We start from the raw sequence: 18,895 nt of genomic DNA on the forward strand, positions 1-18,895 counted from the left end.
CTTCTGGCTTTGGTTTCTGCAAGGGAGCTGGGAATGGCCCATCAGAGGTGCCTCCAGTGCCTCCTTTGCTGTGGAGACCCCTGCTCCATTTCCTTCCATTGGGCCCCTTCTCACGTCCTTCTCTAGCTCCTGGAATGGCCCCAGAGAGAGGGGAACCCCTTCGTGTTCAAACCCTACTGGGCTAACTCAGGGCACCCTGATGCCCACAGCTCCTCAAAGAATGAACGTCTCTCCCTCGTCTCCTTGGCTCCTCTCCTGGTAAAAGGAAACTCTTCTTTCCATTGGGCATAAAGCTTTCTCCCCACTGTCTTCTTCTGGTAACAGCCCTGGCCCCAGCCTCAGAGGTGGGCATGGGCAGACCCAGGCTGGACCAACATACCATCTGTCCCTCCTCCTGGCCACAGTGATTGGGTCAGGAGGGACATGTGACCCACGCAGGGCCAATCAGAGTTCTTCCCTGGTACAGACACTGGGACTGTAGGTTTGGGATTGTTGGGAGGCCTTTTCTTTATCCGGTAGAGGAGCCTAGCTGCTAAATGAGGTTTCTAGGGAAAGTCAGAAACAGGAGCACAGAGACGAAATGAACCATTGTTGGCAATATTTGAACCTGGATTCAGTCCTGTCTGCATCCCCACACATCCCAGTTAAATCAGCCAACCATTCTACCTTACCCTACCTTACCCTACCTTACCCTATCTTACCCTACCTTACCCTACCTTACCCTACCCTACCCTACCCTACCCTACCCTACCCTACCCTACCCTACCCTACCCTACCCTACCCTACCCTACCCTACCCTACCTATCCTGTTCTATATTCTACTCTATTCTGTTTTAAGTACATTCAACTGGATTTTTGTAACTTGCCATCAAAAGAGATCTGATTAATGAAGCAGGGGCAACTCAGTCTGTTTTGCAGCTTCCACAAGCTGGAACTTGGATGTCATGGGAGGTGTGGCTGGGTAAGTTGGCAGAACTAAGGTAGGAACAGTGTCAGAGAGGATGGGGTCATCCCTTAGCTGGAAGGGGCTTGGTGAGGGCAGTGTGGCATGGTGGAAAGTTGCTGGGGAGCAAGTACGCACAAAGGAATTAAACAGTAAAATTCCAACAATGCACAGCTTTTAAGTCTAGGTGGTGATACTGACAGAATTCTTGTCTGGTGGTGGTGGGGATCCAGGAGGCAAAAGGCATCTGAGGGGGAAGGAGAAACTTCCAGGCAATAGTTTAGAAAGCCCGCTCCTTCTGCCAGCTGGGAGTGGACACTGGGATGCTCTCTCAGTAGTTCTGAGGGTGTTTCCATAAAGGAAATGAAGAGCCAAGAACACCGCTAGAGGAGACCTGAGCAGAGAGTGCAGCACCCACATCATTGTTGCCCAACCGGAACCAACCAAGAGCAAACCGGAAGCAGCGGAGTGTGGGCAACACCGCCATGGAGGACACGTCCTGGCATCAGAACCTCCCTCTCCTGAGACTCTGAATTCTGAGAAGCTGCAGTTTGAGATTTCTTGGCAGGCAGGGCTCCAGTTCTCAGGAAAGATGTGAGTGAGAAGCAGGAGCCAACAGGACCCGGGTTGCTGTGGAATGCGGAACACAAAGTTGGTCAAGAAAAGGAGGACCCAGACAAGGATTGCTTTGGTTTCTGGCCACTATGGCTAACGGTTTCCCAACTCCAGCATCCCGTTGTCCACGTATATTTGTAAATCGTTCACAGTCTGCTGTACTGTAGGCTGTTGAGTCTCCTTCACATCACTCAGTGAGAGGACTTGGTCCTCCAGAAAGAGCATGATATGAGGGGGTGGGGAGGGAGAAGGAAGACTCAGATTTTAGAGCTGCATTGCTTTTGGTTTGAGTTCCAGTTCTGCCCCTTTCTAGCTCAGAGACCTTGAGAAAGTTACTTAGTCCCTCTGATCCTCAGTTTTCTCATTCATGAAATGGGAATAATAATAATATCTCCCCTATAGGGTTGTTGGCAACATCATGATAAGTGGAGAAAAGATTGAAGTTGTCAAGGATTTCATTTTACTTGGATTCACAATCAACACACATGGAAGCAGGGGTCAAGAAATCAAATGACATACTGCATTGGGCAAATCTGCCACAAAAGACCTCTTTAAAGTGTTGAAAAGGAAAGATGTCACTTTGAGGACTAAGGTGCGCCTGACCCAAGCCATGATGTTTTCAATCTCCTCATATATATGTGAAAGCTGGGCAATGAATTAGGAAGACCGAAGAAGAACTGACACCTTTGAATTATGACGTTGGTGAAGAATATTGAACATACTGTGGGCTGACAGAAGAACAAATGAATCTGTCTTGGAAGAAGTACAGCCAGAATGTTCATTAGAAGTGAGGATGGCAAGACTTCATCTCACATATTTTTGACATGTTATCAGGAGGGACCAGTTCCTGGCAAAGGACATCATATTTGATAAAACAGAGGTTCAGTGAAAAAGAGGAAGACCCTCAATGAGATTGACTGACATGGTAGCTGCAACACACACAATGGCTTCAAGTGTAACAACGATCATGAGGATGCACGGGGCTGGGCAGTGTTTCTGTTGTACGTAGGGACACTATGAGTCAGAACCAACTCAATAGCACCTAACGACAGCAACAACATAGGGTTGTTTGTAGGATTAAATGAGACCACAGATGAATGTGAATTAAATGAAGCCAAGGTATGTGTATTTACCTGGCACATTCTAGGCACTCCCCCAAACACTCTTCTACTGCTGTGGTTGAAGCAAAGTCCTTGAGTTCTAAGAACTGCTTTGGCATTGTTAAGACCAGGTACTGAACTAGACAAGGCCACCAACATTTGCATCACCTCCCTGATACTCAGCTTAAGCTGGCCAGGCAAGTGGCTCTCCACACCTTACCAACCAGCAATCAAGGAGAATCTTGGGAAAGCCAGCTTTACTGAAAGGGCACAAGATTTGGCACCTTGAATGAAGTAAAATGGGCCCACTGAGCTTTGTGCTATTAATGTCAATTTGTAGTGGTGTCATCAGACTGTGCACTGGTACATCTCTACTGGTGAGCCGTGGTGGCCCTGGGAGCCTACACTCCTTGACCATCTATCTGGCTGTGCCTTTCCCTACTCCAATTCTGCTCACATACCTCAGCCCTAGGCATACCACTCCACTGCTCTGCAACCTTCAATGGCTTCACTTCCCTTGGAATTAAGTACAATGTCCTTGGCATGGCATTTAATGCTATTTGCCATCTGGTCCCAACCCACCTTTCTAGCCTTATTTCCTACTACTCTGCATCTTGCTCCTTATTCTGTAATCAAGTTGAACTACTCTTTTCCATGCCCCCTTTGTACATTCCCCCCTTCTGTGCCTTTGCACAAGCTGTGCCTGCTGCTTGGTTTGCCCTTCGACCTTCTTCTGTCTGTGGAAATCCTATTCCTCCTTCACAGTACAGGGTGAGTGCCATCTCCTTCACGAAACCCCTCTTTATCCCTTTACCAGATGTCATTCCTCCCATCCCTTTCCCCAGAATCACATCTTGTGAACTTGGAACCTGGTTTAAACACCAGCTCCTTGTAAAAACATTCATTCCCCAAGAAGGATTAATCTCTCCCACTCCGGGCCTACGACCTGCTGTTCTCAGTACGTGACTAGGACTACTTGCTTAAGTATTGGTTTTGTCTATAAGAGAACAGGGACTGAGGGGCCTTGACCTCACCTACTCTTCTCTGTGCCCTCCTTGGAGACTCAGATGATGCTCGACTCACATTTTTGGAAATGATGGTTGATGTCCTTGAACACTGGCTATCCTTTTCTCTGCATTTAACTAACACGCCTGGGATGAGAGTCCTGGGAGAAGTTCTGAGAATAGGATAGAATCTAGGATTCTTTGCACCCCTCTTCCCCAAGTACCCAGGAATCTTCATGTTCTCTCTATCCTCCTTGCTGTTAAAACTGCTGCCATGCAGTTCAACCTTGGGTAAATTACCTCACCTCTCTGAGCCTTGATTTCCTCAATAGTAAGATGAGTTCTTGCTGTTGTTAGGTGCCATCGAGTTGGTTCCAACTCCTACCAACCCTACAAAACACTGCCTGGTCCTGCACCATCCTCACAATTGTTGCTGCACTTCAGCCCATTGTTGCAGCCACTGTATCAATCCCTCTCTTTTTTGCTGACCCTCTACTTTACCAGGCATGATGTCCTTCTCCAGGGACTGATCCCTCCTGATAACATGCCCAAAGTATGTGAGACATAGTCTTGCCATCCTTGCTTCTAATGAGCATTCTGGCTGTATTTCTTCCAAGACAGATTTGTTCGTTCTTTTGGCAGTCTGTGGTATATTCAATATTCTTAGCAAACACCACAGTACAAAGGCGTCAATTCTTCTTCAGCCTTCCTTGTTAGTGGTCACCAAGTCACACCCTGGCTCATGACAACCCCGTGTACAACAGAATGAAACACTGCTCAGTCCTGCACCAGCCCCATGATCAGTTGTGGATCAAACCGTTGTGATCCGTGGGGTTTTCACTGGCTGATTTTTTAGAAGTAGATCACCAGGCCTTTCTTCCTGGTCTACCTTAGTCTGGAATCTCCCCTGAAGCCTGTTCAGCATCAGAGCAACACACAAGCCTCCACCGCTGGATGGGCGGTGGCTACACATGCGGTGCATTGGCCAGGATCAAACCCAGTTCTCCCACATAGAAGGCGAAAATTCTACCACTGAACCACCGCTGCCCCCAGTAAGATGAGAGCTGGCCTGAACCATCTCTAAAATTTCTCTCAGCCTAAAAGTTGTCCCAGCAGGCTCTCACAGAGATAAGCCAGTGAATAATGGTGGAGAAATGCTCGAATGATGGAATTCTAAGCACCACAACAGGTAATTGAAGCAGATAAAAGTAACCAGATTGAAGAGGATGGTGACAATGATGATAATAATTATCATTATTGTTAAGTGTTGCCGTGTGCTAGGCACTTTGTAAATGCTGTCTTGAATCCTCCCAACAAACCTTTGAGGGGTATTAAAACCCATTTTATGGATGGGGAAACTGAGGTTCCAAGAGGTGATGTGACGTTCTCATCCTCCCAGCAAGTGGCCAAGGCAGAACTTGGAGACAGGCCCACTGGGCTCCCTCCCATACTTGTCTAGCACATTCCAGGCAGGCCCAAGTGGCCTGAGCAGGCCCCGCCTGCCTCCCCCCTGCCCTCAGCGGCTGTTTTGTATCCTGCTGGATTCCTGAGGTGTCAGGCCTCATTAGAGCCCCACAGACCTGCAAGCGTGGAGAGGCAGTTGACAGGTATACAATCTGACCGCGGCTCCCCTCAAATCATCAAGCTGTCTTCAGGCAGGAACGTGCCGGGAAGCTGGGCAGAGGCCCCTGGCTTGGCTGCATAATCGGGTGCACATTAAAAACATCTTTCAGACGCCTTTTCCTTGTTGCATGCGAGCTCTAGCTGTCTCGGTTTCTCTTTTTCTGCATCCAAACAAAGGTGCCAGAGTTAGACAGCTAAGTGGACTCTTCGTTTCAAACAGCGTCTCACTGACCGGGTGGCCACCCAGGAATCGCTGACATTCTTGGTGTTTGGCTGGCACTGGGGTGAAATTGCCAGTGACCTAGGGCCACATCCTGGCAAGATTTCACACACACCAGTAGCTCTGCCTCCACCTCCTGTTCTTGGGAGTTTCAGCACGACCAACAATAGGGAGATTGAACTAATAATAGCTATGGCTGTCGGTTTGTTGTACTGTGTGGGCTTGCGTGTTGCTGTGATGCTGGAAGCTATGCCACCGGTATTCAGATACCAGTAGGGTCACCCATGGAGGACAGGTTTCAGCTGAGCTTCCAGACTAAGACCAAGAAGAAGGACCTGGCAGTCTACTTCTGAAAAGTATTAGCCAGTGAAAACCTTATGAATAGCAGCGGAACATTGTCTGATATAGTGCTGGAAGATGAGCCTCCCAGCTTGGAAGGCACTTAAAAGATGACTGGGGAAGAGCTGCCTCCTCAAAGTAGAGTCGACCTTAATGACGTGGATGGAGTAAAGCTTTCTGGACCTTCATTTGCTGATGTGGCATGATTCAAAATGAGAAGAAACAGCTGCAAACATCCATTAATAATCGGAACCTGGAATGTATGAAGTATGAAACTAGGAAAATTAGAAATCATCAAAAATGAAATGGAACGCATAAATGTCAATATCCTAGGCATTAGTGAGCTGAAATGGACTGGTATTGGCCATTTTGAATTGAACAATCATATAGTCTACTATGCTGGGAATGACAACTTAAAGAGGAATGGTGTTGCATTCATCATCAAAAAGAACATTTCAAGGTCTATCCTGAAGTACGACGCTGTCAGTGATAGGATAATATCCATACACCTACAAGGATGACCAGTTAATACAACTATTATTCAAATATATGCACCAACCACTAGGGCCAAAGATGAAGAAATATATTTTTATCAGCTGCTGCAGTCTGAAATTGATCGAACATGCAATCAAGATGCATTGATAATTACTGGTGATTTTAATGAGAAAGTTGGAAATGAAGAAGAAGGATCGGTAGCTGGAAATATGGCCTTGGTGATAGAAACAATGCTGGAGACAGAATGATAGAATTTTGCAAGACCAACAACATCTTCATTGAAAATACCTTCTTTCGCCAACATAAACAACGACTATACACATGGACCTCGCCAAAAAGAGCGCACAGAAATCAAATTGACTACATCTGTGTTGTTGTGGAAAGAAACGATGGAAAAGCTCAATATTATCAGTCAGAACAAGGCCAGGGGCCGACTGTGGAACAGGCCATCAATTGCTCATATGCAGGTTCAAGCTGAAACTGAAGAAACTCAGAGCAAGTCCATGGCACCCAAAATATGACCTTGAATATATCCCACCTGAATTTAGAGACCATCTGAAGAATAGATTTGATGCATTGAACACTGGTGACCGAAGACGGGATGAGTTGTGGAATGACATCAAGGATATCATCCATGAAGAGAGCAAGAGGTCACTGAAAAGACAGGAAAGAAAGAAAAGACCAAGATGGATGTCAGAGGAGACTCTGAAACTTGCTCATGAACATCAAGCAGCTAAAGTAAAAGGAAGAATTGGTGAAGTAAAAGGACTGAACAAAAGATTCCAAAGGACAGCTCGAGAAGACAAAGTATTACAATGACATATGCAAAGAGCTGGAGATAGAAAACCAAAAGGGAAGAACACGATGGGCATTTCTCAAGCTGAAAGAACTGAAGAAAAAATTCAAGCCTCAAGTTGCAATAGTGAAGGATTCTATGGGGAAAATATTAAATGATGCAGGAAGCATCAAAAGAAGATGGAAGGAATACACAGAGTCATTGTACCAAAAAGAATTAGTCGATGTTGAACCATTTCAAGAGGTAGCATATGATCAGGAGCCGATGGTACTGAAGAAAGAAGTCCAAGCTGCTCTGAAGGCACTGGCGAAAAACAAGGCTCCAGGAATTGATGGAATATCAATTGAGATGTTTCAACAAACAGATGCAGCGCTGGAGGTGCTCACTCATCTATGCCAAGAAATATGGAAGACAGCTTCCTGGCCAACTGACTGGAAGAGATCCATATTTATGCCTATTCCCAAGAAAGGTGATCCAACTGAATGTGGAAATTACAGAACAATATCATTAACATCACACGCAAAGTTTTGCTGAAGATCATTCAAAAACGGCTGCAGCAGTATATCGACAGGGAACTGCCAGAAATTCAGGCCAATTTCAGAAGAGGACGTGGAACCAGGGATATCTTTGCTGATGTCAGATGGATCCTGGCTAAAAGCAGAGAATACCAGAGGAATGTTTACCTGTGTTTTATGGACTATGCAAAGGCATTCGACTGTGTGGATCATAACAAATTATGGATACTGTTTCCAAGAATGGGAATTCTGGAATGCTTAATTGAGCTCATGAGAAGCCTTCGGACAGAACAAGGAGACACTGATTGTTTTAAATTCGGGACAGGTGTGCGCCAGGGTTGTATTCTTTCACCATACCTATTCAATCTGTATGCTGGGCAGATAATCCGAGAAGCTGGACTATATGAAGGAGAACGGGGCATCGGGATCGGAGGAAGTCTCATTAACAACCTGCATTATGCAGATGACATAATCTTGCTTGCTGAAAGTGAAGAGAACTTGAAGCACTTACTAATGAAGATCAAAGACCACAGCCTTCAGTACGGATTACACCTCAACATGAAGAAAACAAAAATCCTCACAACTGGACCAAAGAGCAACATCATGATAAATGGAGAAAAGATTGAAGTTGTCAAGGATTTCATTTTACTTGGGTCCACAATCAACAGCCATGGAAGCAGCAGTCAAGAAATCAAAAGATGCATTGCATTGGGTAAACCTGCTGCAAAGGACCTCTTTAAAGTGTTGAAGAGCAAAGATGTCACCCTGAAGACTAAGGTGCGCCTGACCCAAGCCATGGTATTTTCAATCACATCATACGCATGTGAAAGCTGGACAATGAATAAGGAAGACCAAGGAAGAGTTGACGCCTTTGAATTGTGGTGTTGGCGAAGAATATTGAATATACCATCAACTGCCAGAATGAGTAAATCTCTCTTGGAAGATGTACAGCCAGAATGCTCCTTAGAAGCAAGACTGCATCTTACATACTTTGGACATGTTATCAGGAGGGATCAGTCTCTGGAGAAGGACATCATGCTTGGCAGAGTATAGGATCAATGGAAAAGAGGAGGACCCTCAATGAGGTGGATTGACACAGTGGCTGCAACAATGGGCTCAAGCATAACAACGATTATGAGGATGGCACAGGACCAGGCAGTGTTTTGTTCTGTTGTGCATAGGGTCGCTATGAATCGGAACTGACTCGACAGCGCCTAACAACAACAACATGGCTGGCATTGAGTGAGTTCTCAATTTGTGGGTTGAACCCCTTCCTATGTCTGGGGATTTCTCGATTTGGGAGAGAGAGAGAAGAGCCAGCCTTCCACCAAAAAGCTGAGGAGGACAGATTCTGGCTTTCCCAGGATCCCGTGCAGCCAGGAAGTAGGCACGTGACCTGAGCAAGCCAATCCAATGCTCCTGCTCAGGGCTTGATTATGCCGAGGAGGAGTGGAGAGTCTGGCCTGTAGATGCAAGTGTCCTGGGGCCAGGAGTGGCAGCAGCAGGCATCAGGTGCACAAAGTTGGGGGTAGTGCACGGGAAGGCCTCACTGGGTGGGTCCTGTGGTGTCACCTGGGCTGCGGTTCTGGCTGCCAGTTCACCCTTGTTGCTGGCATTTTCTGACCCTGGGTTTCCAGTCCCCCTGGCTACTCTATAAGCTGCCACTTCTTTGCCTTAAGCAGCCCAAGGCAGTTTCTGTTGTTTATAACCAGGGCTTCAAACTGGTTAATTCCAGTTCAAACCCCTGCTGAGAATTTGCATTTCCATCCCAGATATACTGAGTCAGAATCTACATTTTAACAAGATCCCCAGGTGATTCTTAAACCAAAAAAAGACCAAACCCAGTGCCATCGAGTCGATTCCAACTCATAGCGACCCTATAGGACAGAGTAGAACTGCCCCATAGTTTCCAAGGAGCACCTGGCAGATTTGAACTGCTGACCCTTTGGTTAGCAGCCATAGCACTTAACCACTATGCCACCATTCTTAGTATGATAAATTTTGAGACCAACTGCTCTGCTAGTGGTTCGCAGAATTAGTCCCTAACCAGCAGCATTAGCATCGCCTGGAAACTTGTTAGAAGCACAAATTCTCAGCTCCTCTTGAGGTTGCTTCACTTATTAGCCTTATTTTACAGATGAGGAAACTGAGGCACAGAGAGTATATAACTCAAGGTCACACAGTAAAAAAATGGTGGGGAATGGATTCAAACCCAGGACCTCAGAGCCTTGGTTCTTAGCCATTTCAGAGAAAGGGTTCGTAATAGCTGAATAATGGCCCCCCAAAGATGTCCTTGCCCTGCTGCCTGGAACCTGTGAAAATGTGTTACATGGTAAAGGAACTTTGCAGATGTGACTAAATTAAATATCTTGAGATGGGGAGATGAGCCTAGATCATCCAGCTGTGCTCAATGTAATCATAAGGGTTATTACAACAGAAGGAGAAGACATAGGGATGGAAGGAGAGGTCAGAGAGGAGAGAAGACACTGACTTTGAGGATGGAGGAAGCCACGAGCCAAAGCATGCATGGACCTCTACAAGATGGAAAAGGCAAGGAACCTACCACTGTACCCCAGGGCCCAGCACAGTGCCTGGTTGAGGGGTGCTGTTTTTTTAACACATCTGTATTGGAAAAAAAGGACGAATGAAAGCAGGGTCCCTAATCTCCTGCCCTGATCTACCACCCAGGAGGGATGAGCCCAGGCAAAGGACTACAGTACTGTAGCCATGGTCCCTGGGTGGCACATACAGCTTGTATTCGACTACTAACTGAAAGGTTGGTGGTTTGAACATACTCAGAGGCTTCAAGGAAGAAAGATCTGGCAATCTTATGTAAGAATTACAGCCAAGAAAATGCTGTGGAGCAGTTCTACTCTGTAACGCACCAACTTACCATGAGTCAGGTTACAGGTTGGCCCCAAGCCCAATGAGGGTACCCAGGAAGCCCAAGGGGACCACACATATGCAGGTTGGGGCAGACCTAGACCCAAAGCTGACCAAGCCACCTCTAACACCCTTTCCTTCACACCTCTGTAGCTTACCACTCCAATAGTGAGGAAAAGCCAAGATGATGGAATAAGCGAGCCAAAGACAAGAATCCAGAGCAAGAGTTTGTTCCTGAACTTGGGAGATCTGGGAGACCCTGTTTTGCTGCTACCCTCTGCAGACTCCACCACTGCCCGGCCAGTGGCTGCCCTTCTCCTGAATGCCACTAAGCTTCCCAAGACCAAGGAATAGCCCCAGGAGCCTCCACTTGGTGGTCAGCTCCATGCCCACCTCAAGCCATGAACACAGAGGAGAGGGGGCCGAGCTCGAATCCCACTTTGGAGAGCGGTGCTGTATTTCCTGATTGAGCCAGCTTGTGAGCTAATCCCTCACTCAGACCCTCCAGACCAAAGTCAGGCCCATGAAAGTCTGCCTTGGTCTGATTCTGTGATGTTTACCTCTTCCCTTAGCTTTTCCTTGGGGACATGATCAGAGGGAGTCTGCCTGGGAACAGCTGACATGATAAACATCTTGTGTGATCCCATTTCCTTGTCTTATTCTGGGGAAATAGCATGTTCTTCAGGCGTGTGTTAAAGCATCCAGGCAGCCCTCCCATCTGTTCTTTCATGTCTGGAAGCTCCAGTACCTAGAGCTGTGCCCTGGTGAGCTCCTATTCATCCTGCAAAAACTAAGCTCGTTAAAAAGGTAGAAAGAATCCAAGTGTCCATCAGCAGATGAATGGATAAACCAAATGTGGCGCTGCCATACAGTGGAATATTATATAGTCATAAAAGAAATGAAGTTCTAATACAACTACAACATGGATGAATCTTGAAAACGTTACACTGAGCGAGATAAGCCAGATATAAAATGACAAATATTGTGTTATCCAATTTATATGAAATATCTAGAATAAGCAAACTCATAGAGACAGAAAGATTAGAGGTTACCAGGGGCTGGAGGAGGGGAGAATGGAAAGTTATTACTTAATAGGCACAGGACTTCTGTTTGAGGTGATAAAAAGGTTTTAGAAGTAGATAGTGGGATAAAGATTGCGCGATATAGCAAATGCAATTAATGCTACAGAATTGTACCTTAAAAGTGGTTAAAATGGCAAGCATTTTGTTATATAGTTACGTATATTTTGCCACCAAAAGCTTAAAAAAAAAAAAAAACTAAGTGTAACATGGTATCCTTGATTGAAACCTAGGATGGAAAAGGCCAGTGAACTTAATAGTTCAGTTAATAGTGTTGGACCAATGTTAATTTCTTAGCTTCACAAATGTAGCATGGCTGTGTAAGATGTTAACATTAGAGGAAGGTGGGGTAAGACTATATGCTAACTCTTAGAGGTGTCTTTGCAACTTTGCTATAAATCTAAAATTATTTCAAAATCAAAAGTTTATTAAAAATGATTTTAAAAGCTGGCTTTGGCATGGCCTCGAGTGGAAGCCCCTGGGATGGGCCGGGGAAGCATCCCTGCCCTGTACTCCTGTGGTACCCAGTACTTGTGCCTGGTGTGGCTTCTGTCATCCCAAGCTGTAACCATCTGTTCCCCTATCTGTCTGCCCATTAGACTAGAAGCTCATGAGGGCAGGGGCTGTGTCTTCTTGCACCTCCTGGACCTGTCACAGAGCACTTACAACGTACCAGTCACACTTCTAAATACTTTATATATTTTGCATATACTAACTCCCTCAACCCTCACAACAACCCTGAGAAGTAAGTTGTTGTTGTTGTTGTTGTGTGCTATTGAGTCGATTCTGACTCACAGAGACCCTACAGGACAGCATAGAACTGCCCCTTAGCTTTTCCAAGGCTGTAATCTTTTTGGAAGCAGATTGTCACATCTTTCTTCCTCCGAGTGGCTGGTGGGGTCAAACCACTGACCTTTTAGTTAGCAGCTGAGTGCTTAACCATTGTGCCACCAGGGCTCCTTGGGAGGTAAGTATACTATTGGCATCCCCATATTACAGATGAGCAAACTGAGGTTTAGAGAGGTTAAGTAACTGACCAAAGTCACTAAGCTAGCAAGTGGCAGGGCGCTGGAATTTAAAGAGCCACTGAGTCTGGCTCCAGAATTCATACTCAAAACCCTCTGCCATGGGAGGTCATGTGACCTGGGGGCTGAGCAGACCTTGGCATCAGGTTACCACCCCAGTTCTGCCACTCACCAGCTGTGTGACCCTGGACAAGTTACTCAACCTCTCTGAGCTCAATTCCCACATCTGTGAAATGAAGAGAATAATAATAGCTACTTCCTAAGGAGGAAATGAGACGGGACAGTGTCTGACACATAGTAACCACCACTTTCATAGTAAGTGGTAACCATGGGGATACGGATAAAAGTGATAAATGGTAACCATGGTCATGATATCACGAAATCATGATGGTGATGATGATGACCATGGTGACTGAGTGTTTGCTGACTGAGTGAATGATCCAGGAGGAAAAGGGAACTCTTATCTGTTTCTGGAAGATTCCAGACATGATAAACTGGGTGTGCGAGAAAGAGTAAATGGTAACAGCAGGTATAAGACTGTCAGCCTGGAGAGAGTGAGAGAGGAGCCCAGATGCAAGGTAGCACAGCCAGCAGAGAGTGTGGGTGGAGAAACACACCCCCAGACCAGAGGCAGGCTCCTCTGACACTTTGGGAAGGTGGGAAATTGTCCACTGTCTCCTGTATTGCTCCAAGCCTGGGAAGGAGTGAGAACATCAGGCAGAGGCCCTGGGAAGCCCTGCTCCTCCCTGGGGTAGAGAGGGGTTGGTCTGTTCGTTTCACAGTTAGAACTGGGCTCTCATCCCTGCCCGAGCAGGAGGAGGGAAAGCCAGGCAATGCCGGAGAGGAGCCTTCCGTGCCACTCGCTCCACGTTCCTCCTGCTGCGCTTGCCGGAGCCCAGGTGAGCGTGGAGGTTGCAGAAGCCTTTGGCACCGGCTATGCGAGGCTCTAGGGGCCTGGGACAAGGGCCTGGCACCACCAGGAGAGGTGGCAGCTGTCAGCACCGAGGAGAAAACATTCCAAGGCACAAGAATAGCCTGACCACAAGACAGGGAGGCACCATCTCTAGAAGATCATCCTCCTCCCTAGAGCAGAAAAGACCACATGGTGGGAGGCTCGGAGGTTTCCTGAAAGTGCTAGGAGCAGAGACCAATTTCCAGGTCAACCAATTTCCTTTGCTGAGTCCCACAGCCCTGTGCATGGGGTCAGTACCCTCATGAAGGGGCGTATACATTCACTCTTGTTCATGTTCCTGTTATGCTAAAGACACCCACGGCTGATGTCAGTGGTGAGGAAGCACCATTTATCCGACCACCCATCCAAATACAGTCCATGCTTTTATTGTTTATGTGAGATCCTGGGTCACAAGAAAGTGTTGGCAGAGCCTGGATCCTCATGTGAACCACAGAAAACACAGGGAAGGAAGAAGTCTTTGCCCTTGTTTATCACAAGACACCAGATTCCACAAAAGGAGAAGTCTTGCCACCAGCTGCTAGGCTCCAGGAAGTCCTGGAACTGCCTGGGCCTCTTCTGCATTCCTCTTCTGCATCCATGCCTGACTTCCACAACCTCCACCTTGGCTTCCTCTTTTCAGGCCCAGGATCACCAACACTCTCCGTGGGCGATGCCACAAAGGCTGCCTTCTAGATTGCAGGCTCCCTAGGTCCCACCTGATCCTCTGGCTACCTGGCCCCAGGTCTGGGCAGATTTGCATCCCCAAGAAGAATGTCTGATACACGTGCCCGAAGGTTCACCCAAATTCACTTCCACGTCTCCTCCTGCCTGCTGGATGTTTCCATTTGATGCCCTCTGGGGCCCCAGCTTTAGTGTGTCCAAGTCCAATGTGCCCTCCTGCCCCCGAATAGGCTCCTCCTTATTTCTCTGTGTCACTGGTGGCAGCTCAGTTCTCCCCATCATTCAAAGAGGTGTCCCCCCTCTCCCTTCCCCCCATGCCCATCTGTCCCCTGCTGTCAGAGTGGTCTTCCCAAAGCAGCCATTGTACCATACCATCCCTGGTCTGTCCCCATCATCCATGTTCAAACACCATCAGTGGCTCACCCTTGACAACCAGATAACATTTAAACCTCTCAGCCTGGTATTCCAGGATATCCCACAGAATGGCTCAAACCTGTATTTCTAATTACTCCTCTGTCCTCTAGTCAAACTGTTATACTCTTCTGCCCCTGTGTCTGCTCATGACTTTCCCTCTGTCTGCACTGGTCTACCACCTCCTTTCTAGATTATTTTCATCATTCAAAGTCAAGTTCAAGTTTAACGTCCTTCCAGATGCCTTTTCTGACTATCCCAAGGAGAAGAGACATCTCCCTCCTTGACTTCCTCTGTTCCTTGCGCTGGTCAATGACATTTTTTATAACAAAGTACGGAAAGTCAGGTCATACTAGAGTAAGCATCTAAAAAAAAATTAATTGGCTCATGTAACTGGAACGTCCAGGCTTGGAGCAGTCCCCGGAAATGAAGACATCAGGACTCTCTCTCCTTCCATCACTTGACCCTTCATCTCTCTGTGGGCTGCCCTCACTCTTTCTTACTCGTGTGGGGAAGAAAGAGAACACGGTCATGGTCATCTGCAGGCTCACATCAGCCCAATTTAGTGACCCCACATGAAAGAGAGCATCCATACAATCCCAGGGAATGATTCTGATTGGTCAAGTTTGGGTCACATACCGTCCCAGACCAATCACAACAGGATGCTGTGATTGGCCAGGTGAGGGTCACGTAACCACCTGGTGGACTGGAAGCATGGAACAGTATGGAGGAGGCACCTTGTCAGTAATGGCATAGAGGCAGAGCAATTCCCCAGAGGAAGGCATGCGTGGCAGACGAAAAACGAGTGTCCATTATGCCATTTCTTCTAAGTGTATATCTTTTTTATATTTGTAGTTCTCTTTGCAAGTGTCTATGTACATCTCTTCAGACTATGAGCTGGCTGAAGACAAGGAAATGTGTCTTCTTTATGCCTATAACCCCAGAGCTTGGTGTAGGGTCTGACCCATAAGTGTTCAATAAACATTACTAGATGCCCATGGAGTTATCTTCCTCCAACATTGACCTTTCAAATTATTCTTGGAGCTGGGAAGGGGCAGGGGAGCTGTGTTCTTCCAGTGGTGCCGTACGTTCTCTAGGCATTCTGAGATACCTCCTTAGGGGCCTCACAGGGAAGGACAGTGAATCATCAGGGCTCGGTGTTGTCCCATCCTTGCTTTGATCTGATTCACCGAAATTGTGAGTTCTTATAAAAAATAATCTAAAGAAAGTGTTCTGTAGCTTTTCAAAAGTCCTGGGGGAAGAGAATTCCATGGGCCATGGATTCTCTGAGCTGCCTCTCCTTGAAGGATGAGATGATCAAATGAGTTTGGGAAACTTTACTCACTATTGCCCTTTCTTGACAATTAGTAATACAGTTTAACATATTAAAGGCTCTGAGAAGTCCTGAAGTAGAGAACATCTCCTTGGATTTTTTTAATTCACTGATTCCCAGTAGTAGTACCGATTAACACCCTGAAGAACCAGTGTTCCAGGGAACCTACACTGTCAATTCCTAGGCTGGGGATCTCTCAGGCCCCATCCAGGCCTGCTGTTCCCAGAGTCGTATGAGAGCAGCTCTGGGGATGAGGAACCTGGAAAAGGGGGACATGTGATCACAGTCTCTAAATCATTGAAAGTGGTAATTGTTTTGCACTATTGTTGTTAGGTGCTGTCAAGTCTATTCTGACTCATAGTGACGCTGTGTGACAGAATAGGACTGCCCCCATAGCATTTTCTAGGCTGTAATCTTTACAGGAGCAGACTGCCAGGCCTTTCTCCTGTGGAGCTACTGGGTGGGTTTGAACCACCAACCTTTTGGTTAGCAGCTGAGCGCTTAACCATTGTGTCACCAGGGCTCCTGCTTTAAAAGCCTGAGCTCTCATAACTTACTGGTGGGGGATACAAAGTACTTCAGCTTTTCTGTCCGTCTTTTCAGCAACAAGTGTCTAAAACCTTATAAAGTCGCACATCCTTTGCTCTAGCAACTCCATATCTAAAACTTTATCTGAAAGAAATAATAACACAAATGCACAGAAAGGACGAACAACCATGCTCTTCAAGCATTGCTTATTATTTTGAGGGAAAAAAAAGGGAAGCAACCTTAATCTTTACCATTAAGGACTGGTAACCAAAAGGATGGAATATTCATGCCATGGAACCAAGTGGCTGTGTGACACAATGTGACATGGCAAGGGAGACACAGACTAGGGTGGGGGCGGGGGGTTGGTTACAAAGCAGAATGTGGAATAAGATCCCATTTTTATAAAAGTTATATCTGCATTAGACAGATGCCTGTCATTCAGTTTGACTCCAACTGATGGCTACATTATGTACCACAGAATGACATTGGCCAGCCCTGCATCATCCTCACAATTGTCGGCATGTTCAAGTTCATTGTTGCAACTATAGTGCCAATCCAAGGGTCTCCTTTACCCTTGGTGGCCCTGTACTTCACCAAACATGATGTCCTCCTCCAGCGATTGGTCCCTCCTGATGAAGAGTGCAAAGCAAGCAAGTCAGAAAATGTTCTGTTGTGATCCATAAGGTTTTCATTGGCTAACTTTTAGAAGCAGATTGCCAGGTCTTTCGTCCTAGTCTCTTAGTCTGGAAGCTGTCCTGAAACTTGTCCACCAGGGGTGACCCTGCTGGTATCTGAAATACTGGTGGCATAGGTTCCAGCATCACAGCAACATGCAAGCCACCACAGTGTGACGGGCTGATGGGTGGTGAAATATCCATATTGGTGCTTCTCAAACCAGCTATGCTTAAGTACCATTTTTGAAATTTCCAGTCTGTTGCAGATCAATGCTTTTGTAAAACACAATCAAAATATTTTGTCAATGTCAAATTGCTATAAAAGGTTCTAAATGCTTTCTCTCCCTTTCCACACTTATCTTTTATGCATTGGGAACAAATGGTTTGCAGAACACACGGAACTTCCCTGTTTTATATCTCATGCTAAAGCTTGGAAGGAAATGCAATAAAATACTGAGTGCTTACTAAACTGTGGGTTAGGGTGATAATTCTTTTTATCTGTGTTTCAGCTTTTCTGCAATGAATATGCATTTCTTGAGTAATAAGAAAGCTGGAAGTTTTTGAGGTGGGGCTGGGTGAGCACTCAATAAGAAGGTCATACAGGGCGTTCTGGGGTCATTGGTGGTTGTCTTAGGCTGGCTTCACTAGAGAAGCCAAACCAGTGAAGTGTGTTTGTATGTATGTATGTACATACAGAGAGAGAGACAGAGAGAGAAATTTATCTCAAGGAAGTGGTTCACCCAGTTGTAGAGGCTTTCAAGTCCCAAGTCCATGGGTCAGAGGTCAGGCTGGGGGCTTCTGATTCACATAGCTACAGGGGTGAACGAGCCCAAGATTGGCAGGCCTGACAGGAGGCCGCTGGATCACAGGAAGTAAACCTGCTGCTGTCGAGTCGATTCCAACTCATAGCGACCCTATAGGACAGAGTAGAACTGCCCCATGTGGTTTCCAAGGAGGGCCTGGTGGATTCGAAGTGCCAACCTTTTGGTTAGCAGCCGTAGCTCTTAACCACTATGCTACCAAGCTTTCCTCACAGGAAGTGGAGGATGACAGATCCAAGATTGGAAGGTAAGACGGCAGGCTGGCCTATCCACATACTTCTTCCTCATACTTCCTTGTCACCAATTTTCCAATAGTGTTCCTTCCAAATCCCTGACCATCCAGCCAAAACATTGGCTACAGCCCATGAATCAATACACAATCGCACATCTGGCCATTTCTCCTTCCAAGTAAAGTGAAAAATAAGGTGCACAGCTCAAAGTGGGGGGATTTCCCTTCACCACTGTTCTCCAGGGAGGTCCCAGAGAGGGGCTTCAGTGTTGCTGCTGTCCACTTTCGAGTGGTGCCTACATATTGTGCAGAACCATCTGTAAACCAGGCATGAGTTTTCTCTTCCTCATTCAACTAATCATAACAAACTCCCGATAAGGCCATAGACGCAGGCTGTAAGAGGGAAGGCAACATGAAGGGAGTGGAGACCATGGGCATTTGGGTCACTTCCTCATGTAACTTACTTGTGCCTTCAGGTCCTACTTGAGCCCAATCTTGTATGTACACTTCTGTTTAATGATGGAGTACTGCTATGCATGTCCAACTTTATGACTCTGTGGGTCAGACAACACCCAGCTCATGATGGGCAGCTTAGGATGCATGGTGACTTGGTAGCCCATGGTTAAGTG

Source organism: Elephas maximus, chromosome 7, assembly GCF_024166365.1.
Source record: "Elephas maximus indicus isolate mEleMax1 chromosome 7, mEleMax1 primary haplotype, whole genome shotgun sequence".
NCBI classification, from domain to species: Eukaryota; Metazoa; Chordata; class Mammalia; order Proboscidea; family Elephantidae; genus Elephas; species Elephas maximus.